Below are 15,596 nucleotides of genomic sequence, written 5' to 3'. Positions count from 1 at the left end.
CCTCCACTGCCCTCTGTGGCAGGGAATTCCATAAATTCACAACTCTCTGGGTGAAAAAGTTTTTTCTCACCTCAGTCTTAAATTACCTCCCCTTTATTCTAAGACCGTGGCCCCTGGTTCTGGACTCGCCCAACATTGGGAACATTTTTCCTGCATCTAGCTTGTCCAGCCCTTTTATAATTTTATATGTTTCTATAAGATAACCCCTCATACTTCTAAACTCCAATGAATACAAGCCTAGTCTTTTCAATCTTTCCTCATATGACAGTCCGGCCATCCCAGGGATCAATCTCGTGAACCTATGCTGCACTGCCTCAATCACAAGGATGTCCTTCCTCAAATTAGGAGACCAAAACTGTACACAATACTGCAGTTGTGGTCTCACCAGAGCCCTATACAACTGCAGTAGTTACAAGGAAAGAAAATTGACCCATGCCAAGAAACCCTCAATTAAAACTCTGAGAAAGGCATTAGATAGATTACAATCAGATAAACTAAAAATGGAACACTACTTCATTGCATAGAATGAGGAGCTACAATTGTTCGCATAGAGATGTTTATTGTGAAATCTGGAAGTCATGCCTGAGGGAGTCAGTTAATTGTAGAAAAGTGTGTGCAGGCATACAAAACTGGTGTTATCAACACGAACAGCAGGAATTGTTTATGAAGAAGTCACGAAACAACAGTAAGGAAAGGGAAAGTGCAGTCAAGGTAATTGTTGTAAGAACCGTGCACAGCCACTGGAGTGATGTGAAAAAATCACTTTGTATATGGGAAAATATTGGTTGAAAAATCATTGCTGCAAACAGAGCATGATGACAAGAACATTGAAGGTTCATGAAATGAACGAGATGAGTTGTACTTGGACATCTTCAACGCAAAAAATGTTGCTGATGTCAACCAATGTCAGTTTTGTGGAACAGCCAGCGGATGTGTATATTCACCGCATATGTTTACTCTGGGTGTTCCGGTTTCCTCCCACATGTTTGTAGGTTGTGTAGGAAGTAACTACAGATGCTGGTTTACACCAAAGATAGACATAAAATGCTGGAATAACTCAACGGGTCAGGCAGCATCTGTGGAGAAAATTAATAGATGACATTTTGGGTCAAGACCCTTTGGTTTGTAGATTAATTGGCTTCTGTAAATTGTCCCTAGTGTTTCAGATAGAACTAGGGTACAGTTGGTTTTTGTTCAGCAGAGACCCAGTGGGTGGAGGAAGGGCCTGTTACCAGGCAGTGCCTCTAAACTAAACTAAACTACATTAAACTAAAGATGCAAGGACAACCAGTGACGATTTGGCTTGCCTCAGTACAATGTACAATGGTCTTCTGTTGGAAGTCAAAAATGTCTCGGGTAGAAAAGGCTCATGAAGGTGTTGCCAGGACTGGAGAGGTTGAGTTACATGAAGATGTTGGATAGGTTGGGACTATTTTACCCTGGTGTGTAGGAGGCTGAGGGGCAGATAAGGTGAATGGTCACAGTCTTTATCTCAGGGTAGGGGAGTCTGAAACTGGAGTGCAAAGGTTTACGGTGAGAGACAACATTTTAAAGGAATATGAGGGACAGATTTTCTTCGAACAGAGGGTGGTGGGTTTATGAAACAAACTGCGAGAAGAAGCTGGAGAGGCCCATGCAATTGCAACACTTAAAAACCATGTAGACAGACAGAAATGGTTTAAATGGGCCAAAAGGATCTAGCTCAGGTAGACATCTTGCCTTGAGTTGGGCTGAAAGGCCTGGTTCCCTGCAGTATGTCCATGAATCAACAAGTCATGTGCTTAGAAGATAGACGCAAACTCAGCGGGACAGGCAGCATGTCTGGAGAGAAATAATGGCTAATATAGCTTTTCATGTAGAATGTTGCGAACCAACTATATGGATCCCATCCTCCAGCTTCACATTTCACTTCCCTTCTCTTACAACAGTTTCTCTCCTTTCCATCTCGAGCCTTTATTCACTTATCTGCCAATCAAACCTCTCACCCTTATCTACCTATCACTTGCCATTTCTTTTCCAGCCTTATCTTCTAAATTCATCTGCCTTATCCATCAGGCCTCTTGCATTAAAATAAATGCAATTTAAACCAGCATTTCTTCCTTGCTTCCTGCCTTTATCAATAGACAATAGACACTAGGTGTAGGAGTAGGCCATTTAGCCCTTCGAGCCAGCACCGACATTCAATGTGATCATGGCTGATCATCCACAATCAGTTCTCCGTTCCTGCCTTCTCCCCACATCCCCTGACTCCGCTATTTTTAAGAGCCCTATCTAGCTCTCTCTTGAAAGATTCCAGAGAACCTGCCTCCACCGCCCTCTGAGGCAGAGCATTCCACAGACTCACCACTCTCTGTGAGAAAAAGTGTTTATTCGTCTCTGTTCTAAATGGTTTCCTCCTTATTCTTAAACTGTGGTCCCTGGTTCTGGACTCCCCCAACATCGAGAACATGTTTCCTGCCTCTAGTGTGTCCAAGCCCTTAACAATCTTATATGTTTCAATGAGATGCCCTCTCATCCTTCTAAACTCCAGAGTGTACAAGCCCAGCTGCTCCTGCCTATTATGTACACTATATTTCCCTCATCACCCTCCATACCAACTTCTAGGCCCTCACCTGCCTTGGTCCTGTATAGGATCCCACCCCCCCCCACCCCCCCCCCCCCCCCCCACCCGCCAATCTAGCTTAAACCCACCCATGTAGTTCTTGCGAACCTGCGTACCATGGTAGACACAAAATGCTGGAGTAACTCAGTGGGTGAGGCAGCATCTATGGAGAGAAGGAATGGGCTAGGTTTTGGGTCGAGACCCTTCTGCAGGATACTGGTTCCCCTCCAGTTAGGGTGCAACTCACCACTCTTGTACATGTCGCCTCGGCCCCATATGAGATCCCAATGGTCTAGAAATCGGAATCCCTGCCCCCCCCGCACATTCATCGCCCCTATCTTCCTTTGCAACTACTATTCTCAGAACAGTGGAACCGGCATGAGCTAAAATGTGTAAGAAGACAAGCAGACATGGCAGAAAGCTGACAGGTACAAAGATCTGCCATTCCTGAGTTGCAGGCAGAGGGAAAATGAAAGCCGACACCAGACGAGGGGCAGATGGCAGTGATGACTCTCCACTCCCTGGCGCACAGCATGCTATGGCAAAGGAGAGTGTCCAATATCAGATGAACATGTGCTCCCTCTACAAGGCAAGAAATGGCAGCAGACGTGGAGTTACTGAAGGGTGCACACCAGCCCTGACTAGTGAGAATATCAGAGTGAGAGCAGGCTCTGGGAGAGCCTCTGTCAGTTAGGACTAAATCAGGATGCATGATCAATCGATCCAATTACCTGAAATAATTGTGTCTAATTAAAGCATATACACACTGAAGAAGTATCCTGGCCCAAAACATCACCTATCAAAGTTTTCCAGAGATGCTGCCTGACCCACTGAGTTACTCCTGTATTTTGTGTATATATCTTTTACAGAAAGGACAGCTATGTTAAATGTAAAAAAACATACTGTTGGAGGAACACGGTAAGCCAACCGGCTTCTGTGGAGGGAAATTTAATTTACTTTGATTTAGTTTAGTTTAGAGATACAGCACGGAAATAGGCCCTTCGGCCCACCGAGTCCGCGCAGACCAACAATCCCTGTACTAACACTTTCAGATTCAGATTCAGATTCTTTATTGTCATTGTGGAGTGTACAGTACAGAGGCAACAAAATGCAGTTAGCATCTCACCCAGGAGAGCGAACATAGAATAATGGAACAGTAAAATGGATACAGTACACGTGATAATATATTTTACCGAAGCCATGTGACCTAATTTACAATTTTACCGAAAACCCACACAGGTCATAACCTACAAACTCCCTCTAGGTCTTCAGAATGGATAGGGTCCCTTCTTCAGACTTGTGATTTTTTTTCCCAGGAATAAACTTTATTCAGAATAAATAATATACCGGTGGGGGCGCTGCACTGGCAGCAGCCCTGTCAGCAGCGTGTTACCCCACACTGTTTTTAGGTCTTAGTGTGTTTTTGTGTGGGGGTGTTGGTGGGGGGGGGGGGGAGAATTTACAAACTCCATGGAGACACTTTTTCAGGTCGCCTCCCCCTGTGGTCTGGAAATGGACAAATAACATTTTGGATTGGGTCCCTTCTTCAGACTGTTGTGATTTTTTCCCCCAGGAATAAACTTTATTCAGAATAAATAATATATGCAAGTTAAGAACAGGGTAAAAAAACGTTTCAGACATTTCCGGCTTCTATACTTAAATCTTCAAGCCTGCGGCCTACACCTTGCCGCGGTCTCCGGTGGGTGGTCACTCTGGGGACTTACCTGGATATCCTTGTCCTTCCCTTGTTTGAAAGGTGCCACCAAAAAGGAGACCTGTGTGCCTTTGTGAATGCTGTGGTGGGGATTGTGTTTTTTGTTTCCTTATCATTGTATCGCTGTGATCAACTTGACTTTTTGTCAAGTATTTTGCAGTTTGACAGGGTAAACAGTTTGCTGCTTCTATACTTAAGCAAAGATCCTATAGGGTGATATCCCTTCCTTGTTTTGAAAGGTTGTACAAAAAAGACCTTTTTAGGAAGGCTTTATGCCTTTTGCTCTCAAGTATTTTATTGCTGTTTTAAGGTTGTACCACCTTTAGGAAGGCTTTATGCGTTTGCTCTCGGTATTGTTGTGGTGATGCGAATGTGGGAAGTTCCAGGGCGCCTGTCTCTCTGTGGAGAAAGCCACAGCAAGGCATGGAGACTGACAATTTATGTTACTTAATAAAATAGGCTTGTTGTTCATTTGAATATCTGACCACCTTTTCCAGAATCTTATTAAACCAACAAACATCGAGATTGTTCAACGCTGTGGCTAAATGTAATATGTTAAACCGCAAGGCAGTGCAATGGGAACACAGAGGAATTAAACATATATATTATGACAAATATTCCCTAGTTCTAATACTACAACATTCACAAAGACATGCTATTTTAAATCTCTGAAACTCTCATTATTGATTTTCTTCACGCTGACTATAACATTCTTAGCGGAAAATTAATATCTTTGAGCATCTTTGCAATTTAAAAAATATGCTTCAAAATGTATGTTTCCCTGGCAATCACTCTCTAAAATCCGACCTTACCCATGTGCAAAGCAATTGGGATAATTGAATCCTGCCAGCATTAAAATTACTGCTAATATGCTCAGAAGCTATTTCACTGCAGACTATTTCTCAGCCCATTGTATGCAGAGAAGCGATTATAAATTAATATCTAGATAAATTGTACCTGCGCTGGCGTTTACATTTAAAAAAAACGTGCGTTTCTAAGGGAACTATGATTCAATGTGTATTATCAGCAGAGTTAAACAGGTAAACGACTATTTGACTGTTCGGTGGATCAGTGGCATTCACATTGCACATTTACAGAGCGTTGCAAATTGAGGATTAGCAGCCTGCCACGTCTTGATCGGCAAGAGGTCTTATTCTCGGGTGCAGAATTCAGTGCAGCTCAGCTACTGGTGTGATAAATGCAAACTCCGGCAACAACTTAAAGTGAGTGTCAGCATCTGGGAGCGCTCTAGTTTGTGAACAATCATTTTAAAATATTGGTGTAGTGTAAAATGTAGGCATTCAGAATCTTAAATGATTACCCTGTAACAAAAAGACAAAATGAAACTTCCTGTATGGTTCTTCATATAGGAGAATAGTGAAGGGGTTTAAACAAGACTTGCATTGGTGGTTCAGTGGTAGAATTCTCGCCTGCCACGCGGGAGGCCCGGGTTCGATTCCCGGCCAATGCAGTGAAGTATTTTATTTACTAAATCTATATTAGTATAAATACTATTTAATTGCTCTTTCTGGATTAATTTTACACTTTAATGCTGGCTGCACCCAATGTTATTAATTGGATACTGAGTTCCTCCTTAGCAACCTATCGTTAATATTAATGTAAAAAGCCTGTTGTTTGAGATCCAAAACAAAAACATAAAGTCCACTTTCTGCAAAGACCAAAGTGAATTTTGGGATGAAACACTTTGTAATGAATTAACCATCGCTGTCTATTATTGCACACTAAAACATACTTCCCAATTTGACTTGTTTGGATTTACAGAATAATAATCTGTGGCACGTTTAAAGCGAGGAGCAACATCAATGAGGGAGCAGGTCTCATGTGAAAAGACTAAGCACCAACCTCTTGAGCAATGGCTGGGACATGAGTTTAAATGCTTGTTTTGGATTTCAAAATTATGCAAATACAAGTGGTTTGCAATTATTTTAATCAATAGTTTTTTTTTTAAATTTGTGATTTCTAAATGTGTTTTTAAAAGGCAAACTATATTCACGTTCATTTTTATCTGAAAGCCCATCAAGTCTGTACTTCTTTAGAAAATTGAAGAGATTCAGTATGTTAACAAATACTTTCTTGAACTTCTACAAGTGAATGGTGAAGAGCACACTGACTGGTTACATGATGCCCTGGTCAAGCACTTTGAATGACTCGGAAAAAAGGAAAATACAACAAGTGGTGGAAACTGCCCAGTTCAATAGACAATAGACAATAGGTGCAGGAGTAGGCCATTCGGCCCTTTGGGCCAGCACCGCCATTCAATGTGATCATGGCCGATCATCCCCAATCAGTACCCCGTTCCTGCCTTCTCCCCATATCCCCTGACTCCGCTATCTTTAGCTCTCTTTTGAAAGTATCAAGAGGACCGGCCTCCACGGCTCTCTGAGACAGAGAATTCCACAGACTCACAACTCTCTATGTGAAAAAAGTGTTTCCTCATCTTCGTTCTAAATGGCTTACCTCTTATTCTTAAACTGTGGCCCCTGGTTCTGGACTCCCCCAACATCAGGAACATGTTTCCTGCCCCTAGTGTGTCCAAACCCTTAACAATCTTATATGTTTCAATAAGATCTCCTCTCATCCTTCTAAACTCCAGAGTGTACAAGCCCAGCCGCTCCATTCTCTCAGCAAATGACAGTCCTGCCATCCCAGAAATTAACCTTGTAAACCTAGGCTGCACACCCTCAATAGCAATAATGTCCTTCCTCAAATTAGGGGGATCAAAACTATACACAATACTCCAGGTGTGGTCTCACTAGGGCCCTATACAACTGCAGAAGGACCTCTTTGCTCCTATCCTCAACTCCTCTTGTTATGAAGGCCAACATGCCATTCGCTTTCTTCACTGTCTGCTGTATCTGCATGTTTACCTTCATTGACTGATGAACAAGGACCCTCAGATCCTGTTGTACTTCCCCTTTTCCCAACTTGACACCATTTAGATAATAATCTGCTTTCCTGATTTTACTACCAAAGTATAACCTCACATTTATCCACATTAAACTGCATCTGCCATGCATCTGCCCACTCCCCCAACCTGTCCAAGTCACCCTGCATTCTCATAGCATCCTCCTCGCAGTTCACACTGCCACCCAGCTTTGTGTCGTGCAAATTTGCTAATGTTACTTTGAATCTCTTCATCTAAATCATTGATGTATATTGTAAATAGCTGTGGTCCCAGCACCGAGCCTTGCGGTACCCTACGCTAGTCACTGCCTGCCATTCTGAAAGGGACCCGTTAATCCCTACTCTTTGTCTACCAACCAATTTTCTATTCATCATCAGAGCTACTACATTCATCATGGCTACTGTTTTCAGCACTTGCATTGGTGGTTCAGTGGTAGAATTCTCGCCTGCCACGCGGGAGGCCCGGGTTCGATTCCCGGCCAATGCAATACAAATTTTTGCTAGTGATGCATTGGTAGAATTCTGCCTTACAGCACCAGAGGCCAGGGTTCAATCCTTACTACGGGTGTTGTGTTGCCTGTGTTACACCACATGTGTTACTGTGACGGTATGAGTTTTCTCCGAGTGCTCCGCTTTCCTCCCATATTCCAAAGGTGCAAGTTTGTAGGTTAGTTTACTTGTTCCTAGTGTATAGGATAGAACTAGTGTACATGTGATCACTGGTCGGGGTGGACCTGATGGGCTGAAAGGCCTGTTTCAAACACTATATCTCAAAACAAAACTAAACTACTGAACCTCCCCACCATCAAAGGTATCTTTTGGAGGCGCTGTCTCAAAAAGGCAGCCAGCATCATCAAAAACCTGCACCATTCTGGTCATGTTCTAGTTTCACCGCTACCATTGAGAAAAAGTATAGCAGTCTGAAAGCCACAACCGGGTTCAAGAACAGCTTTTCCCCAACAACAATCAGGGTCTTGAACACTACAAAACCCTAGCTAAACCATGAACTGTGAACCATCTTAGTTGCACTCAGGATTTCAGGCTTTTTGCACACACATTAGGGATTTTAATTTATTGAATGTTTGTTTGTTTACTATGTTATTAATGAATACTGTGTTTATAGGCCGGTTATGCTGCTGCACGTACGAATTTCATGATACCATTTTCAGGGCAATTGAACACACTTGACTCCTGAAGATCAGAGGTGAGTTTGTCCCTTGCCGATGAGGTGGATGGCAGCTGCCGAGTGAACGAATATGCCATCGACCACGTTGGAAGAATCAACATGGTTCAGGGTACAGTGGACTGGGGAACTCAGGACAGAGGAAGATCTAGACATTCAAAAGCCTTCATGCTATCAACCCATGATCGCTTTACATCAGAAATAATTTTGCTTGGTCAGAATGAATAAGAGTAGAATTAGGCCATTCGGCCCATCAAGTCTACTCCGCCATTCCATCATGGCTGATCTACCACTCCCTCCTCACCCCATTTTCCTGCCTTCTCGCCATAACCTCCTACAACTGTACTAATCAAGAATCTATCTATCTCTGCCTTACATATATCCACTGACTTGGCCTCCACAGCCTTCTGTGGCAAAGGATTCCACAGATTCACCACCCTCTGACTAAATAAGTTTCTCTTCATCTCCTTCCTAAAAGAATGTCCTTTAATTCTGAGGCTATGACCTCTAAACCACGACTCTTCCACTAGTGGAAACATCTTCTCCACATCCACTCTATCCAAGTCTTTCACTATTCTGTACGTTTCTTCTAAATCTCCAGCAAGTGCAGGCCCAGTCTCGACAAATGCTCACCATAGGTTAACCAACACATTCCTGGGATTATTTTTGTAAACCTCCTCTGGACCCTCTCCAGAGCCAGCACATCCTTCCTCAGATATGGTGCCCACAATTGCTCACAATATTCCAAATGCGGCCTTACCAGTGCCTTATAGAGCCTCAACATCACATCGCTGTTTTCGTATACAAGCCCTCTTGAAATAAATGCTAGCATGGAGCTTTCTTTCGCTGGACTGTCTGGATTAATCACAGACCTTACTATGCCCACCGATTCAGGATTTTACCTCAAATGTAAGATTTAGGTGGCACTCAACCAGATTTACTGGCTGTAAACTTACCATTGTTATTTATTTTAGTCGTGAAAACAAGTTTGGCATAATTTTAATCGGGCATGCTTTCTACAATTCACACTTCCTACATTCTTGTGTCTATGATCTTTTACGAGGATGGTGCCAGGACTCGAGGGTCTGAGCTATAGGGCGAGGTTGTGCAGGCTGGGTCTCTATTCCTTGGAGTGCAGGGGAGGATGAGGCGGTGATCATCTACAGATGTATAAGGTCATGAGAGGAATAAATTGGGTAGAACACACAGTCACTTGCTCAGAGCAGGGGAATCGAGAACCAGAGGGCAAAGGTTAAAGGTGAAGGAGGAAAGATTGAATAGAAATCTGAGTGGTCATTTTTTCACACAAAGGGTGGTGGGGGTATGGAACGAGATGCCAGAGAAGGTAGTTGAGGCAGGGACTATTGCAACATTTAAGAAACAGTTAGATGGGTACATGAATAGGGCATGTTTAGAGAGATATGGGCCAAACACAGACAGGTAGGACTAGTGTAAATGGGACGAGTTGGTCGGTGTGAGCAAGTTGGGTTGAAGGGCCTCTATGACTCTAGTCTCACTCTCTAACTACTCCCAGTCACACATTGTCCAGGCAAACCTTGTTTACAGTTTATCCATCTCCACACCCTCATCCTCCCTGCAGTTTAACAAGCTCCTAGCACGTACGTGAGGATGCTCTTCATGGACTATAGCTCTGCCTTCAATGCGGTCATCCCCACCAAGCTCACCGCCAAACTCCACCAGCTAGGCCTCAGCTCGTCGATATGCGACTGGATCCTGAATTTCCTGACAGAGCGACCGCAGGCAGTGAGACTGGGCCCGCACCTGTCCTCCACTATCACCCTGAGTACCGGCACACCACAGGGCTATGTACTGAGCCCCATACTCTACTCCCTCTTCACACACGACTGTGTTCCTGCATTCGACACCAACACCATCGTCAAGTTTGCAGACGACTCAACAGTGATCGGGCTGATCACCAAAGGTGATGAAACAAAATACAGAGCGGATGTGCAGAACCTGGCGGACTGGTGCTCAGATAACAACCTGTCACGAAACACCTTCAAGGAGCTGATTATTGACTTCAGGAGGTCCCATAATGGAGAATACGCCCCAATCTCCATCTACGGGGACAGTGTGGAGAGAGTGTCCAGCTTTAAGTTTCTGGGCACTCACATTTCAGAGGACCTCACATGGTCCATCAACACCGCTGCGCTGGTGTCAAGAAGGCACAGCAACGACTGTTCTTCCTGAGAACATTAAAAAAGACTGGTCTGCCCCAACAGCTGCTGACAACCTTCTACCACTGTACCACAGAGAGCATATTAACGTATGGCATCTCTGTGTGGTATCTCAGCTGCACGGAGGCGGAGAGGAGAGCTCTTCAGCGGGTCGTCCACAGAGCGCAGAAGATCATTGGGACACAGCTACCAGCCTTGGAGGGCATCTACCACACACGGTGCCTCAGGAAGGCCGTCAGCATCCATAAAGACTCCTCACACCCTTGTAACGGACTGTTCGAACTACTACAATCCGGCAGATGTTACAAGGCCTTCTACGCCCAAACCTCCAGACTCAGGAACAGCTTCATCCCCAGAGCTATAGCGGCTCTGAACTGGCCCTCCATCCCCCATGAACTGTCTCCCTCGGATGGTCACGTCGCACATGACCCGGCACAGACACATTTGCAATTTAGACTGTTTTGACAGTTTTACTGTTTTACTGTTCTTTTTATAAATCTTGTTTCTCGGGGTATCTAAATATATGTACATCATGTGCCGGGCCAAGTGGCAGATCTCATCCTGGACTATTACAACCAGTTCAGCATGAGAGTCTCATCAGGGTCAGTAACATCAGAGGGGCACAGACTGGAGGTTGGGATCATCACAGGCTGTACCATCTCTGTGATCCTTGTTGCCTTGGCGATGAACATGATCGTCAAGTCTGCTGGGCCAGAGTGCCGGGGCCCTCGGACCAAGTCAGGAATGCGCCAACCACCAATCAGAGCCTTCATAGACGACCTGACTGTCACCACTGAGTCAGTGCCAGGAGGCAGGTGGATCCTGCAGGGGTTGGAGAAACTTATTGGATGGGCAAGGATGAGGTTTAAGCCAGGAAAAGCAAGGTCACTGGTGCTGAAGAAGGGCAAAGTCATGGACAGGTTCCGTTTCAGCATCGAAGGGACACCAATCCAAACTGTTTCCGAAAGGCCAGTGAAGAATCTTGGCAAGGTCTTTAACAGCAGCCTGAAGGATACAGCATCTGTCCAGGCAACCTGTCAGGGGCTGGAGAGCTGGTTGAGAGCAGTGGACCGGTCGGGGCTTCCCGGCAAGTTCAAGGCATGGATTTACCAGCATGGTATCCTGCCAAGGATACTCTGGCCACTGCTTGTCTATGAAGTCCCAATATCCATCGTAGAGAGATTGGAGAGGAAAGTCAGCAGCTTTCCCAGGAGGTGGCTGGGACTGCCCAGGAGCCTTAGCAGCATCGCCCTTTACGGAAATAACACCAAGCTCCAGCTGCCCCTGAAGTCCCTGGAGGAGGAGTTCAAGGTGACTCGGGCCAGAGAGGTGATGCTGTACAGGGACTCCAGCGACCCCAAGGTGGCTCAAGCAGGGGTGGAGGTGAAAACTGGGAGGAAGTGGAGAGCCGGCGAAGCCGTGCTGCAAGCAGAGTCCCGGATACGCCACAGAGTCCTGGTGGGAGCAGTGACTCGGGGAAGAGCAGGCCTGGGAATCTTCCCATCTCCCCAGTTTGACAAGGCCAAGGGGAAGGAGAGGCGCAGGCTGGTCCAGGAGGAAGTGAGGGCAGTGGTGGAGGAGGAGAGGTCTACCAGAGCAGTTGGATTGAGGCAGCAGGGAGCCTGGACAAGGTGGGAGCAGGCCATGGACCGAAAAGTCACATGGACTGAGCTCTGGCAGGCTGAACCACAGCGCATCAAGTTCCTGGTCCAGGCAGTGTATGATGTCCTGCCCAGCCCATCGAACCCCTTCATCTGGGGCAAAGCGGAATCTCCAGATTGCCTGCAATGCTCAGGCAAGGGGATGTTTGAACACATCCTGAGCTGTTGCCCAAAGGCTCTTGGGCAGGGCCGGTACACATGGCGTCACGACCAGGTTCTCAAACCCATTGCAGACGCCATCAGCATGGGAATCAGCTTCAGAAGAGAACGCCCCACCACCCAGATGATCACCTTCGTGAAGGCCGGAGTGCAGCTGCCAAGAACTACAGCAGCCAGGAATCAGTCAGGAATCCTGGCGACTGCGCAGGACCGGCAGCTTTCTGTAGACCTGGTGAAACAGCTGAAGTTCCCACAGCACATTGCCACGACCACCCGGAGGCCAGATATCCTCCTGGTCTCAGAGGCGACCAAAAACATCGTCTTGTTGGAACTGACAGTGCCGTGGGAGGACCGTCTGGAGGAGGCCCACGAGAGGAAGATGGCCAAGTATGAAGAGCTGGTCATAGACAGCCGCAAGCAGGGCTGGAAGGCAAGGTGTATGCCCATCGAGGTTGACTGCAGAGGTTTTGCAGGGCAATCGCTCTACAAAGCCTTGGGTGCACTGGGCATCAACGGAGTGGCGAGGAGAAGGGCCATCAAGAACACCACAGAGGCAGCGGAGAAGGCCTCGAGATGGCTCTGGATCAGGAGAGGAGGTCCATGGGGAGGAGCAAATGCCACCTGAACACAAATCGTGGTCTGATCAACCATGGCTGGGTCGCCTGGGTGAGGGTGTCTGATGTTGAAAGACCCGAAACACCCAATGACCCCAGGTTATATCACTGATGTTGTGTTCAGGAGCATCTATCGATGTATTTGTATCAATCAGTTATTTAAGTTATGACATCGGATGGAAGCTGCATACCAAATCTCGTTGCACTTATGTGCAATGACAATAAAATATATTATTATTATTATTATTATTATTATTATTATTATTATTATTATTATTATTATTATACTGTTGCCTTCTTCTGAGTTCTGATCTTTGACCTCAAACATTGATTCTGGTTCTCTTCCGACCAATGTGGCCTGACCAGCTGAGCATTTCCAGCATTTTCTGTATTTGTTTTAGAGTCTCCCACTTATTCCCTTGTCACTTTAAGTGCCCATCAACTCCTCCTGATTCTCCTGCCATCTAACTGCACTAGGGGTAATTTACAGTAGCCAGTCAATCCATCATAACATCTATGGAATGTAGGAGGTAATTAAAGTTCCGAGGGGAAATCTACAGAATCGCGGGGAGATTGCCAACTGTTAGTTCCATTGCAATTAATTTTAACTCACACAATTCAATTGATTCTTACTATTCTTTGTTGACTCATCATGTGGTAAGTATATGAGATTTGAGAAAAAAGCTTTGCCTAACACCTGAAAAGCGTCTGCCCATTTCTCTCCCAGATGCTGTCTGATCAATTTTCTTCATGCCTCTTCTCTGAAATGAAGTGATCCACGCAACCCTCATCTGAAGCAACAAAACCTGCCTGAATTTTTATTTACACGTTATGGTAACTGTGGGGCAAGAACCAACAGGGGATTATGTTAGTCTGGGGAGATTTGCAGTGTCCCAGAGATCATTTCTGTAGTCATATTGCTTTAGATTGATATAAATAATCTAGATTCAGAAATGGTGTAACTGGGGCAGTGGTGCTCTCTATATTAAATTGGAAGTGGGTAAGCAGTAATATAGTCTAAACAACAACCACAGGGTTACCGAAGGCCCTCGACAACATTTGCAAATGGGCAAATTATATTCTAGTCAGATAAGTGCAAAACTTTACACATTGGGAAAGGAAAGTTGAGAACATAATAACTGCCACACGCTAGGGGAAACAAATCCGATAGACCTCATTAATTTTAATGGTATTACTCACTTGCAAATATTATCAGAAGCCTTCTTTTATTGTTTCATCAGATTTTATTGTTTTTTCCACCCTATGATTTAATGTTATCTGCAAATTTGGCACGTACAGCATCTTTGAAACTAGACCATGTTTGGTTGTCATCGAGCCGTAGTTGACAAAATTAAAAAGGTTATGCTATACCAATAAATCAATAAGAGTGTGTTTTTCCATGGTGTCTTGTGACCTCAGTATGTCACAGCCAATGCAGTACTTTTGTAATGTAGTCACGGTTGTTATGCCGGAATTGCAGCCTTCAATTTGTGCACAGCAAGCTCCCAGTAGGTGGGATAACATCACTAATCTACTCGTGATGTTGATTGAGAGATAAATATTGGCCATGGCACCAGGGAAATCTTTTATTGGGGATAATATACCTGAGGGAGCAGATGTGGCCTTTAGTTTAACGTTTTAGCTAAAGGTTTCTCCTGCAATATAGTACCACCTCTGTTTTAAACCAAAGGGCCAGTCTTGCATTTAATGCTCAAATTTTCAGCATGGCTCTTGAACCAACAGCTGTCTGGCTCAGAGGCCAAATTACTATCAACAGAGTCAGTGTTTAAGAAAGAACTGCAGATGCTGGAAAAATCTGTCTGAAGAAGGTCCTCGACCCGAAAACGTCACCTTCCTTCGCTCCATAGATGCTGCCTCACCCGCTGAGTTTCTCCAGCATTTTTGTCTACCATCAACAGAGCAAGAGCTTAATTCAGTTATGAAAGCAGATCATTTCTTGTACCCTGTGTCCCTGAGGGCAGTGCAGAAAGAAAACATAAGGTTTTTGCATGTTGTTAGAAACCCACATTTCAAGAAAAAAGGGCGGCTAAAGAGAAACTGGGGGAGTCAAGTAGGTAGAGGGGGGCGATGAGCCGGAGGAGAAGGGAAAAGGAACTGGTTGACGGGGACAGTGGAAGAGAAGTGTGTGCATGGACACACTTGTTACAAAATGGGGTGGATAAGTGGACGAGAAGGAGAAGGGTGGTGTTTATGTAAAATTGGAGAATTCAATGTGCCTGCAGTTGATTTGTAGGGTAACCAAGTGGAACTTTAGGTGGTATATCTTCATTTATCATGTGGCGTTACTCTGGTAGTGGAGGAGGATGGAATGTTTTTTCACAGTCTCATCACAAATTCTCCAGCCTTGTCATGAATTTATCCCTTCTCAGCTGTCTGAGTCTGATACACTAGCTGCACTAGTCCCACCTGCCCGCGTTTGGTCCATATTCCTCCAAATCTGTCCTATCCATGTACCTGTCCAACTGTTTCTTAAATGTTGGGATAGTCCCTGCCTCAACTACCACCTCTGGCAGCTTGTT

The 15,596-nt window shown here is 45.0% G+C and overlaps 2 non-coding genes across 2 annotated transcripts; both read left to right on the top strand.

Moving 5' to 3' along the window:
* The first annotated feature begins 5,716 nt into the window (after positions 1 to 5,716).
* On the top strand, positions 5,717 to 5,787 carry trnag-gcc (transfer RNA glycine (anticodon GCC)). The gene has a single exon. It is a non-coding gene; the product is annotated as a tRNA-Gly (tRNA).
* Positions 5,788 to 7,657: 1,870 nt separating this feature from the next.
* trnag-gcc (transfer RNA glycine (anticodon GCC)) lies at positions 7,658 to 7,728 on the top strand. Its single transcript has one exon. It is a non-coding gene; the product is annotated as a tRNA-Gly (tRNA).
* The last annotated feature ends 7,868 nt before the right edge of the window (positions 7,729 to 15,596 follow it).

The sequence above is a fragment of the Leucoraja erinacea genome, chromosome 4 (genome assembly GCF_028641065.1).
Source record: "Leucoraja erinacea ecotype New England chromosome 4, Leri_hhj_1, whole genome shotgun sequence".
Taxonomy (NCBI): Eukaryota; Metazoa; Chordata; class Chondrichthyes; order Rajiformes; family Rajidae; genus Leucoraja; species Leucoraja erinaceus.
Note: the sequence above shows the minus strand (reverse complement) of the source record. Positions and strands in the feature narration are given on the sequence as shown.